We start from the raw sequence: 9,381 nt of genomic DNA, 5'->3' as shown, positions 1-9,381 counted from the left end.
CTGGTTTGACCCTGCTTTGAGCAAGAGGCTGCATGAGATGGTGACCTGAGGAGCCCTTCACGTGTGCTTGTGGTAGCGCATGTAACCTACTCCGGGGAACAGTGCCTTTCTGCAGCCCCCCCTCCTTTAGTGCCGCAGTAAAAATCACTGTGTGACTTTTACCAGGTTCTGCTTTGGCTGGGTGGGGAGGCAACTAAAGGTTACATGCTATATGCTCTTAGCTTTATTTTTTTTGTCCTTTAAAAGTTAGAGGCTACAATGTATGACCAAGAATACAGTATATTCTATCTTTGTATGTCTTTTAGGCTCTCAGTTCAGCAAAATGTTTGCTTAATTAGGGATGTTATGGCCCATATGCTTCTATTCCCAAGCAGTTTAAGTGCTTTCAGTTGGACACATAAAAATGTCTTAGTTGTGACATGTTGTTTGAGCCTTCCTGCTGCAGATGTAAAATCCATATGGCAGTAAGTCTTAATTGAAACCTGCTGGAGTTATTTTTCTCCTGCAAGATATTATATTAAATATTCTTTATGCAGCTGGCTTGAAAGGACTACCCTTAATTAGATATTTTTAATCAGTTAGTGATGCTCCTTTTTGTAATGCTGTTCCTTTCTAAGAAACAGGATTTTAAGCTATATAAGACACTTAGATTTTTATATTCTACATATCAAATGCGGCCTGTATGACTTATTCATTATTTATGCCATGGACTTCGGGTAGAAGTTATTCACCGCAGCATTGTTCATTGTGTGGGTAAGTCCTGCCAGGTGTGTTGCGTAGTGAGAAGCTTGTCTGAAATCAGAACCTGTTGCTTGCAAAGTTAGGTCTCTAACTAGATGTTAGATTCAGATGTTTATAATACTTTCTGGTATTTGTTGCTGTTTGGTAAAACCGTTAGGTCAGTTTGCAGGGGAGTGTGTTTTGTCATTGTGAAGAATTTTTGGAGAAAGAAATACAAACGCTGATGCAGCTTAAAGCATATTCCCCAAAGTAGATTACTCCAAGAGTCTGGAATGTGTCGGTGGGAGGCTTCAATTTTAGTGAGATGTTGCTCCATGCATGCAGGAGTTCTTCCCCTCCTAAATAATTGTTTCCATCTGCATAGCTTGTTCCATCAGCCCCTGGGCTGCTAGTGCCTGGGCTGTTGAGCTGTCTGCAAAATGTGGGTCTCATAAAAAATAAGGGTCTTTCTCACTAAAGCCTCTGTGCTAGCTACGTATAAAGGGATTTTTTCTGTTATACAGAAAAATAATAGGGCAAACCCCAGTGGGGGACCTTTTAAAATAAACAATATTCTTGTTTTTCTTTCGTGTCCTTTTAAATTTTCAGAGGGAGAAGTTTCAGGACCCTCAAATCTTCTTGCCGGCCTATTGTTAATTCACTAGTTGTCTGAGAGTTGTTTAGTTTTTCCATAATATGAATCTTTTTCCATCTATGATAACTTGCAATGTCCCCAGCTACTTGAATTGAATACTGTGGTCTATAGTCCACGTGAACATACACGCTGCCATCATATGGCGGGGACTGAGCATGGGAAATGATACGGAGTGCAACACATAGCTGAGACCTCAGCGTTCCAGTAAACAGCTTGGCTGAGACCCGAGCACACTTCCAGTGCGTGAATTCCTGCTTGTTGGCTTTGCGGCACTAACATACTTAACCCTTTGTCCAGTTTTGCCCCTTTATAGAAGGTTCCTTCCAGGACGATGGACTCTGTTAGCAGTGGAGGTTGGTACTGATGCATGTTAGAGTTATGTGTGTGTTGGGAAGGGACTGCCAAGGAGTTGGTGAGGGCAATGGCAAGGGTCTGCTTGACCATTATACGCTGATGGTTCAGCAGCAGTGACGAAGTCCTGCCTGGGTCCCCTAATGAAGCACAGGAGAGACATCGTTGTAACTAAGAAACAGTGGAAAGGCACAAATGTGGAATGCTCTTCACTCCCTTGCCTCTGTTCTCTTCTCTCTGAAGAGTCTTGTTTCTGAATTGGTTGAGGCCAATTAGTTGAGGTCAGTTAAGTGCCTGTTTCCTGGAGGAGGTGGCATGACAGATGTGCGTTTCCTTCATTTTCAGTTCGTGGTGAACCTTCACTGGGCTTAGCCTGCAGTGGACATGGAGAACACACGCAGGAGGAAAGGAAGTCTGCCTGGAGGGGTGCTGGGGCATCTGAAGGGCTGTAGCACTGCCGGTTTGTGTGAGGCTGTCTTGCTGATGGTGGTTGCCATTCAACCGCTGTGAACTCACACTTCTTCACTGCTGCAGCCAAATTAACAGTTACACTGGAGTCCTGGGAGCTCAGATTTCTCAGCATCTCTATGTGTGCACAATTAAGCATGCTGCCAGTGCTTGAACCCCCATTTCTCCTGCGTGATCATACTCCTGACAACCCAGTGACCAATGCTGGAAACGAAAGCGGTGTTTCTTTCCTTCAGGGTGTGTGTAGGCTCTTGGGTGAACAGGAGCCTGTAACTCTTGCAAGGTCCGTAGCAGGTGGCCAATATATAATGGAACTGGAAGGATATCCTCTTTAGGTAACAAATAAATACAGCTTTGCTGATGAAAGTTGTTTTTCACAGTCAAGGTAAAGCTCAGACAATGTTAATGTTTGAAAACAGCAGGGATAACACAGTGGAAGGAAATCCTTGCATGCCTCATAGCGGAAGGTAGACATGAGGCTGCAATATATACATCCCTGCAGCTGATCTGAGATACAGTTGTTTTGGTCAAATATTCCAGAATCCTGGACTCAGTCCAGCTTGTGCATAGGAAGGGTAAAAGCAGATAAAGGTAATAGCTGTATTTAGATGCAGTATTTCCTTTGACTAATGGGAGAGGAAGGATACCTCTTGGGAGCAATCCTTCTAATGATATCCCTAATCCAAGAGTTTCAGAGTTCATTCACTCCGCGCTTCCTACGCTCTCTTGGCCAGCGTAAAGCAGGCGTGAAGCTGCTGGATGTTTGCAGGCCAGGAAGAGTTTGGAGCGAGCAGAGAGCTGCCAGGTCAGTTGGGAGAATTCAAGGCTTTATTAAATACCAGCGCGCATCGTGGAAAAAGCTTTTTGGAGAATGGCTTTTTGCAAAGCTTTTCTAGCTGCAGCAATGCGTTAGCTGGAAGAAAACCTAACTGGGGGGCAAATCTACAAGTAGAACCGAGGAATTGCTTCTTTAAGGCTTTCCGGTGAACTCTGCTATGAGGTCTGTGCAGTTTTGTAATGGATTAGCATTACCTCATTGTCAACAAAGCAGATGGCAAAAAAACCCTAGTCTTTGTAAAGGTCAAGAAGCTGCTGCTTGGTCGCTAGCTGGGGATCTATGAATATCATTTAACCCCATATGAGTGCTTTGTCTGACAATAGTACTGAGTCAAGTGTCATGGTTCATTTGGACCTCTCAAAGTTACAGGAGGATGTACCATGTGAATCCAACTTATTACATGAGCTCATTTGGTAAAAATCAAACAAGGGCTCTGTCCCCTTTCAGTGGGCTGGTGTAATTTGTAAATTCTCTCATTACTTCCTTAATTCACAAATTCACTAACTCGCTTGCTTATGAGGCCAGTTTCCCAGCTGGTGGTGAGAATGTGCTGTCACGGTGCAGGTCTCCCAGTATCGCAGTGGGAAGCCTGGGAGCCTCAGCAGTGTGGATGCTGAAGGGTCCGCTTGAAAGCTTTTTGGGTAAGGTGATGTACTTACACCTTCAGTCATGGGAGTTTGGTTTCTACCATTCCTCTGGGTTGTTCCAGTTAATTCTGAAGAGTTTCAGTCTTATCAGCAACTGCCCAGCAGTTGCTTTTGCACAGCTGCAAGGACAGCAGCTCTTATCTCCTCCTCTCCTTTGTATCTGGTGTACAGGTAGCTCTTGCTTTAGCCCAGGGGCGCTGCTCCCAGCGTAGAAGAGGCTGAGCTGTACCAGCGTGAGCTGCGTGTTGGGCCAAAACCTGAGCAGCAGTCGAGCCAGCAGCCACAGCCCAGTGACACCTGTGTCAGAAGATGTCCTTTGTACAAAAGTGTGGTTGCTTAGACCCACCTGGCTAAAATATACCGTCCTGAATATGAGTTTGGTTTTAAGAGTTCATCAGACTTACTAGAGCTGTGAGGTAAAACTTAGTTGCTGTAGTTTCTCTGCTCATGTGCATGTCTTTAGATTTACTTTTATGAAATCTTTGTAGTTTTCAACTCACCTGTGAGTTGGAATTGAATTTCTGCTGCTTTAGCGTGTTGGATTCGAAAGTGCTTATTCAGTGGATCATCTGTGTGATGTCTTCTTTTTGCCTTTGCAATAGCACTGTGTTACCTGGAACTTGCACACCGAGTGTAAACTGAAGAACAAAAATCTGTTTTGCAACATCACTTGGTATTGATACCTTCGTATGTCCGATCTTCTCTTAGAAGAGCAGAAAGCAAAAAGCATGCGGGGATTTAAAGGTGCTACTCTAGTCTCTGACTGACCTTTGAGATGATCTTGCACCATTAACCTCACCTGCCCTGCGTTCGTCTTCCTTTAAACCCTGTGCTACAGTTTGGAAGTGTCTGTAGTGAGCTCCTCCGTTCCCCTCGTTGGCCCCTCAGCCCTAGGTCACGCCTGCAATCTTCTGATTCTGCTTTTCATAAAGACTCATGGTAATTAAACTTTGTCATGAATATTTTGGAAAAACAAGCCCTCTCCTAATGAGTTAACAAACTCTTGACTACTAATAGCTCTGTAAGAGCCGTGAGCTGTATTGTGCAATCAGGTTCAGCATCTCAACCAGTTTTGTTCCAGCTGTTACATCGTTTATAGATGAAACTAGTACAAACAAGCTCAGTGTGGTGACTTCAGAGCAGGGTGCCAGCGTAGCAAAAATAGTGACAGCTGGCTTTTTTTTTTTTTTTTTTTTTTTAAACAATCTTCTGAGCCTATAAAGCAGCAGCCCAGTTCTGTTTCTGTCCCAGCTCTCTTCTAGAGGACAAACAAGGAGAATGCCCAGAAATATAAATTATGGGCCACTTGTAATCTCCCCACACAGAGAGAAGTTTGGATTCCTCCTGATGGACCTGTTACTGCTAAAGAGATGACGAAGTAGAACAGAAGCCTGTTAGGATAAATGATGGCACTTTTGAGTACAAGCACAACTGTTGCTCAGAGTGGAATAATTGGCACTTGCTAATGCCTGACTGCTGAATAGGAACTTTTGCTACTAGGCTGTGTTACATTTTCTTTTCCTTTTGGAAAGACTTGATTGAGCAATCAGGATCTGTAAAAATGCTGCTCCCCTTTGAGAGAGGGGTATCTGCCTCTTCCCCTGCTGAGGGGCTGATGGATGTCCTACCCACAAATGAGCTCAGTGGCATTTCATTCCCAAGTAAATGCCCTGTATCCACTTGTGTAGGGACAATGTGTGGGGACCTGTTTGGTAAGTGTTTTTCTCTGGATATTGAATTTGGAACATTTAGGTAAGTGGATTTATTTTTATTGTAATTATTCAACAAGACAAGCTTCAGTAACACAGAGGGGGTTCCAGCCTAATCTCTGAAGCAGTTTCAGCTAGTCTGACCCATATAAAAATTTCTAGGGAGATTTTTAAAACTATAAGATACTAAAATCTACCAAAACCGAACCCTAAACAAGACATCGCTTTGAAAACTGTATTTGTACTTAGTCCACACTCTGGTCTTCGGGTGTTTCACTTTTAATCCTAATAAATAGTTTAGTTGTGTAGCTATGACCAGGTCACTCCTACTTTTGCCCTCCTCTTGCCTTACCATCCTTGCTAAAGCTCTAGCTTATCTGAGTCAAGCTATCAGTAGCTATTGTTTAGCTGTCTCATAACCTTGGGAGCTCTGAACCATTTGCTTCTACCTTGATCGTGGGGCCGTGCCACGTGCATGACTTCTGTTCTTTCAAGAGTGGATGTTTGGCATTCTTTGGGCAGTAACTCCTATGGGATGCCCGAAAACGCACTGACTCATGGTGAGTTCAGCCCATGGAGCCCATCCCGCTGCTTGTGATTATGGTGCAGGAAATAAACAAGATGACAACCTAATCTATCACGTCTTTGGGCTGAGAACTGGGGCAGCAGAGTAAGATAGTCCATTTCTGACACTCTTTCTATTTGTAGCTCTGTTGCCCCATCCATTTCCCAGAAGGGAACAGAAAACGCAACTTGCAAAAATCAAGATGAGGTTTGTCAAATGGGCTGGGACGTGAGCTTGGGAATTTGAGCTCTTGCTATTCTTTTTCTATGAAAATTAAGGAGGTGTGAAGTGTTCCGTGACGCTGGTGCCGAGGGCGAGCTCTGCAGCGTGGAGTCCAGTCCCGTGTGAGCTGGGCTGGCGTGGCTGGGCTGGCATCAGGGGGTGGTTACTCATCGCAGCCGGAGAGGGAACTGCCTGCTGGTCCTTTGTCCCACCTGCCTCTCTGCTGTCACACCTTGGAATGATGTGTAGCGCTCTGTCAGCTGGTTGCAGGGATTACAGGTCCCTGTGTCTGAAGGAAGTGAACAAGCAGCTTGGTGGGTATTAATCTGGTGCCCGTTGCTCCTTTCTGCCTTTAGTGTGCAGCAAGAAAGAAAGGTTTTTGGGAGGCACAGCACCCAGTAGGTGTCAGACACGTGTTTGAATAGGGATGTAAACAAGGTCATCCTCAGAAACCCGCCAAAACTTCTAATTTTATACAGTCTGAAAATGCCCAGAAGGCAGAAACATATTCAATTTAAATTAGTAAGTCTTGGTTATTCATCAGAATAAGTGTTTTTGTGCATTAAGAATAGCTGCTATATCTTAGCGCTTCCTCCCATTGTTACAGCTCTTCCTTGAGCAGTGGAAATGTTTTGGTGGTTTAAATTACATTTAGAGTAGTAATGAGGTTTAAGCAACCTTGCAGTTCGCTTATCTAAATATACATCTGTGTCTAAAGAGCGTGTGGTTTTTATTCCCCCCTGCTTCAAGCCGTGACGTTACAAACTGGGGTGGGCAGCTGGAGGCGGTCGTGTACCCAACCACTGGCCCGTGTCTGGTGGAGATGTCTGCTCCGAGCTGCCGCTTCTGATGGTAATGTGGTGAAGCGGCTCTGGCTTTGACTGCCAGCCTGTTAGTCCGCTCTACTGCAGCATCGCATTCCACCAGATATCAGGGTTCCTCCTTTGCCCAATGGTTGGTTTTTTGGTTTGTTTTTTTTTTTTTTTCTGAAATGTGAGATTAATAGCCATCTGCATGCAAACGATCTCATTTTAGGAAGCACTTGTTCTCACTGTTTGTCTACCGCCTGAAGTCCTAATCCTCTGTTCGTCACAAGTCTTGGGTGCAGTAAAGCAGATTATGTGCTCTGACATGCAGCGTGCGGCTGGGGGCAGGCTGGGGCTTACGGTAGGGAGGGTCTGATTGTTCGGCGGCGGCTCTGAGCCACCCGAAGTGTGGGTAGAGCACAGTGGGTGGAGGGGGTGATCCTGGGCAGTTGGGGACAGCGATGCTTTACCTCTCGACTTGCACTGGGACGACACCCCAGCTGCCCTGGGCATGCCTGTATCCCTCCCAGCAGGATGACAAAATTAGGTCTCGTCTCTTGAAGCAAAGTCAGGAGCAGAAGCGCTTTGTAGGGTCCGAGTGTTGCTGTGGCTGTTTCTGGGCAGCTGTTGAGCTGAGAGAAGCTTGTTTGATGTCCCAGCCCAGGGCAGAGCAGAGCCAGCCGGGGTTTTGGGGCTGGCTGCTGGCAGCCGCTGCCGGTTACCCAGACGTGCCCCGGGCCACAGCCTGGGTGCTGCCTCCCTGCCAGGCTGGGAACAAGCTGGGGCTTGGGTAACCGCGCCGCCTCCGTGACTCCAGAAACTGTAATAATCTCGTAATCTCAATTGGTCCACGTGATGGATAGGTAACACTGCTTGAGGATTTTCTTGTGATGGGGTGGAGGGGGGATAAATTATTTTCAGGCTTTCCTAATGTTATGTGCTCTGTAAAAATAAGCCTGCTGGGGGGGGGGAAGAATTGCGCGTTAGAGATTTCAGCTACGTTCTGTTTTTTCCACACCGCATCGCAGTGTCTTTCACGTGCATTTGATTTTCGTGGTAGCAAATTACTTTGGGGATGCTTGAAAAACATAATGCTGCCATAAGACCTTGTGATGCAGCTCACGAACGTTGCGTTCGAGCCCACCTGAAGGCGCTGCTGCTGAGCTCTGAGGCAGCGTTCAGAGACAGGTCTCCCGGGCTGGTGGGGTCCCTGCGGTCTGGCAGAGGAGTCCTGTAGTCTGCAGGTTTCCAGCCTGCACGTGCTTCGCTGAGCGTTATCCCCATTATCCAAAAGCACGTTGGGTGTTTTTCACCCCCTCCTTTTTGGTCCTGAAAAAAAATCAGGTGTAGTGAGCGAGCCAAGCCGTGTCAGTTTGGCAGGAGGTGTAGAGACACACTTCAGAAATAACTCGTGCACGAAAGCTGTGACGATACCAGCCCTGGATCTGTACCAGTGATTCATTTGAACTAATTGGCTGCTGAGAGCATTGGTATGTCTCTTTGTCTCCATATTTGAGTAAGATTCAGCTCCTGTGATCCAGATGATCACATCCTAGTGAGCTCGGCTCATCTCTGACTCCGGGAAGACTGTCCTGGAGCATGAAACATGCTGGAGAGCTCGAAATCAGAGTTGGAATACTTACCTTGATTCACTCTGTCTGAAAACGCAGACTCAGCTGGCCTCGTGTCCTATCCTTCCACCTCTTTTCTCACAAGCTAGGAAATAAACTTGCTGATTATTCCTTTCAAATGCCACGAATAACCAAAGTCCGGACAGGAGTAAATGTGTGAAAGGCTATAGATGATAGTGCAGCTGCTGTTATCCACAGAGATCTTCAGCTTTCAGTAATGCTTGTGTAGTGCTTTATATGAGTAATCAAAGCTGAATGTGCTATTAAAGAATTCTGTTTTCATTCTGGATACTTTAAATTCGCCTCAGTTGTGCAACAAGCCCGGCTGAATTATTACTGCTGCGTTAGAAACCTGCGATGATGAAGCTCGCTCGTACGAGGGACCGGCAGTCTGTCTGTCTGCAAATCTGCCCGCCAAAGAGGATGAGCACCTGGGTGAAGTTATTAAAAGAAATGTAACGAGAAGGAACATAGCTGAAGGATAAAAAATGTAGTTGTGGGTGGTTGTGCCCATCTACTTGCAGTACTGGCAGCTTAGACGTGGTTTTGCGTACGGGAGAAGGAATGGCTTCAAACCCAACCGCTTGTTTCGGGGCGCAGTGCACTCGGTGGGACGCCTGTTGTAAAGGCTGAGTGCTCTCTGGGGAGAAATAATACTTTCCTGAGTTTGTAAAAACAGTGGAGCTTAGAGCAGCCTCATCTCCTCTCATAGATGCTTTTGTTGTCATCCCCTCCTCGCTCTCCCCTGTCTCAAGCCCTGGGCAGTTCG

This window comes from Vanellus vanellus, assembly GCF_965231255.1.
Source record: "Vanellus vanellus genome assembly, chromosome: 15".
Taxonomy (NCBI): Eukaryota; Metazoa; Chordata; class Aves; order Charadriiformes; family Charadriidae; genus Vanellus; species Vanellus vanellus.
Note: the sequence above shows the minus strand (reverse complement) of the source record.